The sequence below is a fragment of the Halichoeres trimaculatus genome, unplaced genomic scaffold (assembly GCF_033239565.1).
Source record: "Halichoeres trimaculatus isolate MK-OKI-2021-1 unplaced genomic scaffold, fHalTri1.1 fHalTri1_scaffold_1, whole genome shotgun sequence".
NCBI lineage: Eukaryota > Metazoa > Chordata > Actinopteri > Labriformes > Labridae > Halichoeres > Halichoeres trimaculatus.
Window position 1 is genome coordinate 1526615 of NW_027437179.1, and position 6712 is coordinate 1533326.

Here is a 6712-nt window from a genome sequence, read left to right on the forward strand (position 1 = left end):
GTACACAAACAGACATGGGTGCTTTTTGGAACAAACCAGCGCTGCAGACTTTTCATTTGAACTGAGTAAAAAGCTGGAATGAGAAAAAGTTCCTCTTCATGGGATTCTTGGGAGGTGATCAACCAAGGGATTAAGGTATTTCTTTCAAAACTTGCAGCAGCTTCTGTGGGTTTGTGGCATTTAGCCACAAAGGGGTCCTTGGGAATACATCTGACCAGGTGATTGCCTGATTTTATTGCTTTTGATAGATTTTTGACAGTGTTGACAACAACAACATTTTCAGCAATTGCAAAAATAAGTAAACTGTACATAACATACAGAGAACATAAACTGCTCTCTGAGAAAAGCTGATTTTTTGAGCCCTGGGGAGTTCAATCAAAAAATCATTTAATTTCCCAAAAACAGATGACATGAGAGAATTATTATTATTATCATTATTAATTTTTATTTATTTTATTTTATTTTATTTTTTAATTTTATTTATTTATTTATTTTTTTTGAGGGAAAAAAAACAGACGCTCCACTCTGAATATTATGATTTAACTAATTTAACTCACATTAAACAGAAGTTACACTTTACTCAGAGGGACATTTTTGCCAAAGTCTCAAGAATCAGTGAACAAAGCAGATGGTCTTAGTTTATTGAAGCAAATAAGAGACATTAGAATTTTAACAGCCACTGGAAGTTACACACTGAAATCACAACACCACTGAATTCATGGCATCGAATCATTTAGCTGTAAAAACCATGTATCTAAATTTATTTGTCTCGAATTGATCTATTGAAAATTCAGATAAGAAGAAATTCACTTATCAAAAATTTTGATTCAAAAATTCAAGTCTCAGAACTCAACAACAAAATAATTCGGGTTGATCAAATTCAGATCCAAAAATTCAAGTTTCATAGCTCAACAACAAAAAGATTTGATTTGGTTTTTTTTTCTTTTATATTTCACATTCTTCAGATGCTCTTTTTGGATGTGTGTTCTTTAGACATTACACTACGTAACTCCCTATGCTTTGGCTTCCTGGCAGTTGTTTAAGGGCTCTAATGCATTGACCATCATCATCCTAAAACTAGCATCATAACTCTGCCTTAGTTGTCAGTTTGGTCCACTTTGCAGTGGACAAACATTACACCTCTCCATATCTCATCTCCATAGAGCTGATGTCACTGCATCTTTGTTGTGATTGACAGGTCACCACAGCCACCGTGAGGTCTCTGGCTTTACAAAAAGCTGGCACTCTGTGCTGTTGCAGCCATGTAGCAATCCTAGACAACTATCAGTATATGTCAATGGTTAGACCTTGACTATAGCGGACTCACATTAAAATCGTTTCTCATGTTCAGGTCACTGCACGGTATATTGCCTTTCCTGTCCTGGGTGGCCCGGATTATGTGATCTGAATTTTACAACTTTCAAATTTTTAGATCTGAATGTGACAAATTGAATTTGAGCAACCTGAATCTTTTTGTTATTGTGTTATGAAACTTAAATTGTTGGATCCGAAATTTTAATAAGTAATTTTTGGGGATCTGAATTTTCAATAGGTCAATTCAGGACAAATAAATACAGATACATGGTTTTCATAGCAAAATAATTCAATGCCATGAATTCAGTGATATTTTTATTCGAATATTTTACATGTAGCAGCTGTTAAAACTCAAAAAATTATGTCTCTTATTTGCTTCCATATTAGATAATCTCATCAGGTTAAATAAAAACTCAGACCATACAGGCTAAGCCAGCTCACATTTACTTTCCTTAGAGGCAGCTGTCAGATGGATCTAAGCTGTGTTTCCACAGAGGCAGCATGGTTTCTTGTTTTCATCATACACAGTGTAAACTTTCTTCAGATGGAGTCTGAACGTTTTGTCACGTAGCCCGTAGACAATTGGACTGACCAGCCTGGGAAGGATCTGTATGATGATGTAGCAAACAAAGACCACATTGATGCGGTGTCTGGGAAACCAGTTGCCCAGCCCCTTTTTGATGACAGGAGCCACGAAGGTTAGCATCGCCAGCAGCAGCTGGAAACCGTGGAGCAGAACGGTGTTCCTGGCTTTCTTTGCATCTCCGTGAGCTGATTTAGCAGCTGTGAAAATCATAAAGTAAGAGTAAAAAAGAGTGAGCCAGACGCCAATCAGGTAGATAAAGTACACATCCTTCTTATTCAAGTGAAACTGGTGCCGGAAAAGATTGTCCTTTGTGCAGAATATTGCAGAATAAAACCGCTCCACAGGCTCTGTGGCCAAAAAGATGAACAAATCAGAGAGGGCAGAGAGCGCGCTCAGGGCCCAGATCCCTCCAATTACAATATACGTTCTTCTTATGGTGCAAAACTCAGAGTGTCTCAGTGGGATGCAGACTGAGATGTAGCATTCCACCGCCATCACTGCTAAATTCAACGGTGTGTTGAGAGTGGTGAAGATGGCGAGCGTGATGATGAAGCAGCAAAGAGAAGAGTTTATTCTGTAGAAGATGTAACTGGTGACAAACAGGACGATGGTTGTGGTGAGCTGGATCATGTCGTTCACCACCAGGTGGATGAAGAGGATGTATCGAGGATTCAGGTAAAAGATCTGAGCAGAGAAAGAAAGAGATGCTAGTTCAAATAGAGCATGTGCCGTGGAGTGACTGAAGCAGCTTAAATGTTCAGCCACAGCTGATGAGGAATGATGACAAATATTCACAAAATGCTGGTGTTCTATTCCTGTTTGAACACAACATTACGCTGGACTCACACAAGACCCAAACCTGTTCCATCCCCACTTGGTTATGTATCGACTGCGAGCTCTCTCATTGGTCAATTCACAGCAACAATACACCAGATGCAACTCCAGTCCATCACTGCTTTGTCGCGACATTCGTTTTGCAAAGAAATGCTGTGCAACACACAATTTCTGCTGGGACATGAGCGCTTGACTGCCAGCGGTAATCTTTCAAATGTAAGGATGGATTAAGTTGTGTATGTAAATAATTGAGAAGTGAAACTGTGCTGCTCAATAAGGTAACTGTCTGGAAATGTGAGTACATGTGTGGTCTGATAATCAGCTCCTGACACATTTTTCATTCTCTGGGCAGTAATGCTGCACCTTCATCCACAGGATCATGGACAAAAGAACATGCCACATCCGTGAAAAAGTTTGGTGACACTTATTGAGCCTGATCAACTACGGACTCTGATTTTTTAAATGACAGGTGGCTAAAGAAATCTACGTCAAAACTCACTCCGGACTGAATGAATGAGGAATCAAAATGGCATGGCTCTGAAAGAGGGTGGATACAGAGAAAACTTAAAGTTCATTGACCTGCTCGGGATCAGGTTAGATCCAAAGACTTACTTGCGAGAGTAATAGACATAGAGTTTTAATTACACCTCATTGTGAAACAGTCTGGAGTTAACCCTCTTTCTCAGGTTTGATTAACCTCCCTCTCTAGTACCAAAAACACAGATTCCCTTATTTCAGATTTAATAGACTCCGAGTTTTCATTGTGAAATATGGGGCACCGTTTGTAAAGCAGTGCATGCTAAAAAAAACAGCAACATTTTGTCATATGTAGCTTCAAAATGTGCAAAAAAACGGGTGTGATTTTTTCTAGTGACCTTTTATGACATTCAGAGCAGTGTTTGTCATATGTCACACTTAAATGCTATACATAAATACAAATGCTAAATATAAATATAAATATTAATCTTAAACATAAATATCAATATAAATCTTATATATAAATCTAAATGTTAAATCTAAATCTAATTGTTAAATCTAATTTTTAAATCTAAATGTTAAATCTAAATCTCTCAGATGCAAATTAATATTTAGCTAATATGCAAATTGAAACTCCTGGTAAAAAGAAGTACCAAAGTAAAAGCTCACTGAACTACCATTGTGGTGTTCAACATGTTATCATGCAGTGTCAGAAATAAATGGCTGCTAGCACAGCTGATTGAGAAAATCTGATCTATTTAATTGTGGTGTTTTAGTGGAATGAATTAAAAATATGTATATCGCACAAAATGTTGAGGAAGACTGGTATGGCTGTGAGCATAGGAAGGGCTGTTCTGGCAGCCATAAGACAATTTGTTACAACGTCAGCTACATCGCCTGCTGCAGAGCAACCACACTTGGTCGGTGTTTCCAACTCGCCTTGCAAAAAAACAGTACAGAAAATGTAGTTAATGGGTTGTTTATGTCAATACAGGCTGCCAGGAACTCTCTTATTCCACCTAGACCAGCAACACCGTCCACCTCCACAGGGACATCATATCGCACGGTATACTCCCCCAGTGACAACTCCGGGTTTCCCAGAATGGCTGACTTGCTTTCATGCAGCATCCTCTGCGATCGTGAACTGTAGGGTGGTGGAAGGAGCAGCTCAGCCTGACCAACATCCTCTGAGGAGGAGATATAGTCTGAGTCTCAGGGGCAGGGCCTAGTCTACTTCCTTCAGAAAGTTTGCTGAGGTAGCTACTCAGCGGCAGGGGGCCAGCTGTGGATGCCTCAGAAGGAAGGACCCAATGAAGGGGGTTTAGCAGGACTTGGTCCCTGCAACCAGGTGTCTCACATAAGGCTTTGCCTTGGACCTGAGTGGAGCACCACTGCTTTAGCATCAAACTAGTGGATTTACTATATAATGTCATCCTGACGCAGCAAACAGAAAATCTTTGAGTAAAAAAAAAAACAAAATCAAAGTCTGTCACTAAAAAACAAAATCCCATTTCACTTATTCACATTTTTTGTTTCCGGAAATGTTTCAGGTTAATTAGGTTAAAAAAACATTATTTAGTGAACTAACTCACAGGGCTGAGTCCTGCAGGGACCCCCACCCCCTGATGAAATATGACACCCACTGATCCCCCATGCTTTTTTTGCCAAAGTAACATCCTGAGGTATTACATTTCAGATAAACAGCATGTGAGGAGTTCAAGGGGCAGCATCAAAACAGAATAAGCGTTGTTTCTGGAAAAGGCCCTGCCATAGAGGGTCATGTCAGAGTATTACTCTTCTCCCCTGTTGCTTTTTCTTTTCTTCTTACATCAGTCTGTAAGCTCCAAGACTGATGCCAAAAGCAGATCTGTGTGCCAGCTTTTCTCAAACTAAACCAGAGGAATGGAGGCCCACAGTTCATGGATTGTCATGTATGAATTATTTCCTAAACCTGAGTGAAGTGAAAGTATAACCCTAAAGCCGAGGGCAGCTGCAGAGCTGGGTCTGATCAGATCACAGCAGGTCAGAGCACATGACGATGTATTGATAGTAAGCATGTGTGTGCTATTGAAAAAAGTACTCATGGTAACAGCCTCTCCTCAAACCGAAGTGATTCCAGATTTCAACAGAATAAATTCAAAATTTATCTGAACAGATAAGGATCACAAAACACAACTTCCCTCAGAAATCTTCACACCAGCTCTGAGCGTTGCAGCCTCAGACCCAGAGCTGTAGCTTTAGACTCACACTATCACCTCAAAACCCTCACAAAAAGTGAACAGAGGAGTGAAAACGGAGATTGTTCAGAGAGTAACGCAGCTGACCTGGTGTTTCCTGAAAGTGTGGATCAGGGTGCCGTTGATGTAGTTGATGGTAAGGCCAAAAGCCATGACAATGACATTTTTAGACACAGCTGTGGTGTACGAGTCCCGAGAACTCCCACCAACAGACACGTTGAAGCTTGAAGATGAAGAATTCATTGAGTTGATGCAGGGAGCCTGAAGAACACACATACACAGACAGACACAGACACATTAACACCCACACGCGCACACACGCGCACACACGCGCACACACACGCGCACAAACACGCGCACACACACACACATACACACACAGCCATTAAACATGTTAACTTTTCACAAAGAGCCCATCCATCTTTTAATCGTTTTCATCCTTAGAGAGCAGTTTTATGTTCACTTGAGTCTCAGTGTTAACACGGGGTTCAGATAGCAGACCCCCAGTGTTTAAACAAACTATTGACCCCTGAATGATCAGCAATAAGATCAATAAAGCTGCAAATATAAATATGAACATGAACACAGGCTGAACCCTGATCTCTTTGTTTGAAAGAAATAAAAAAAGGCCTAAAAACACTGGAAACATAATGCTCATCCTTTTACTGCTGAATCCTTGGAGCTATAAGACAAATCTGATGATCACACTTTATTTAAGAAAATCTGATTTGAGAGAGCAAACACTGTCCTACCTGAGAAAGCTCACCTCCTCTTCCTCTGTCTGCAGCTCTGAGTATACCTGTAGGACGTCTTTATAGAAAGCTGCACGTCAGAGCTGATGTCACTGTTAGTGAGATGTTGTGTCAGGATGCATCATCTATCGATCGTTCAGTCCAACATTAGAAAAGTTAGAGTTTAAGTTCTACAAATATTTGATTGAAACTTTGTTTTCCTGTCTGCTGGTTTGTGTGCTGATCTGAACAGATTCTTTCAGGAGAACACTTTGGTTAATGCTGGAGTTGGATGAGAGTGAGGATCTCATGCAGGTGGTAGAAACTTTGTGTTAGTCTTTATGTGATACAAATGAGCCATTGATATGGAGGCCTGATGACATGCTCTGATAGGTTTAAAGATAAGATAAGATAAAACTATACTTGTCACACAGCAGGAAACTTTACCGCAGCAAACAAACAAGTGTACAGTGCAAACAATACGAGAAGGATATATCAAATAGAATAATAAAAAAAAAGTGTAATTACTTGAT

At 39.9% G+C, this 6712-nt stretch overlaps 1 pseudogene; it reads right to left on the reverse strand.

The window, feature by feature from the left end:
- Nucleotides 1-1779: 1779 nt before the first annotated feature.
- LOC141802322 (odorant receptor 131-2-like) lies at nt 1780-5691 on the reverse strand (annotated as a pseudogene).
- Nucleotides 5692-6712: the final 1021 nt, after the last annotated feature.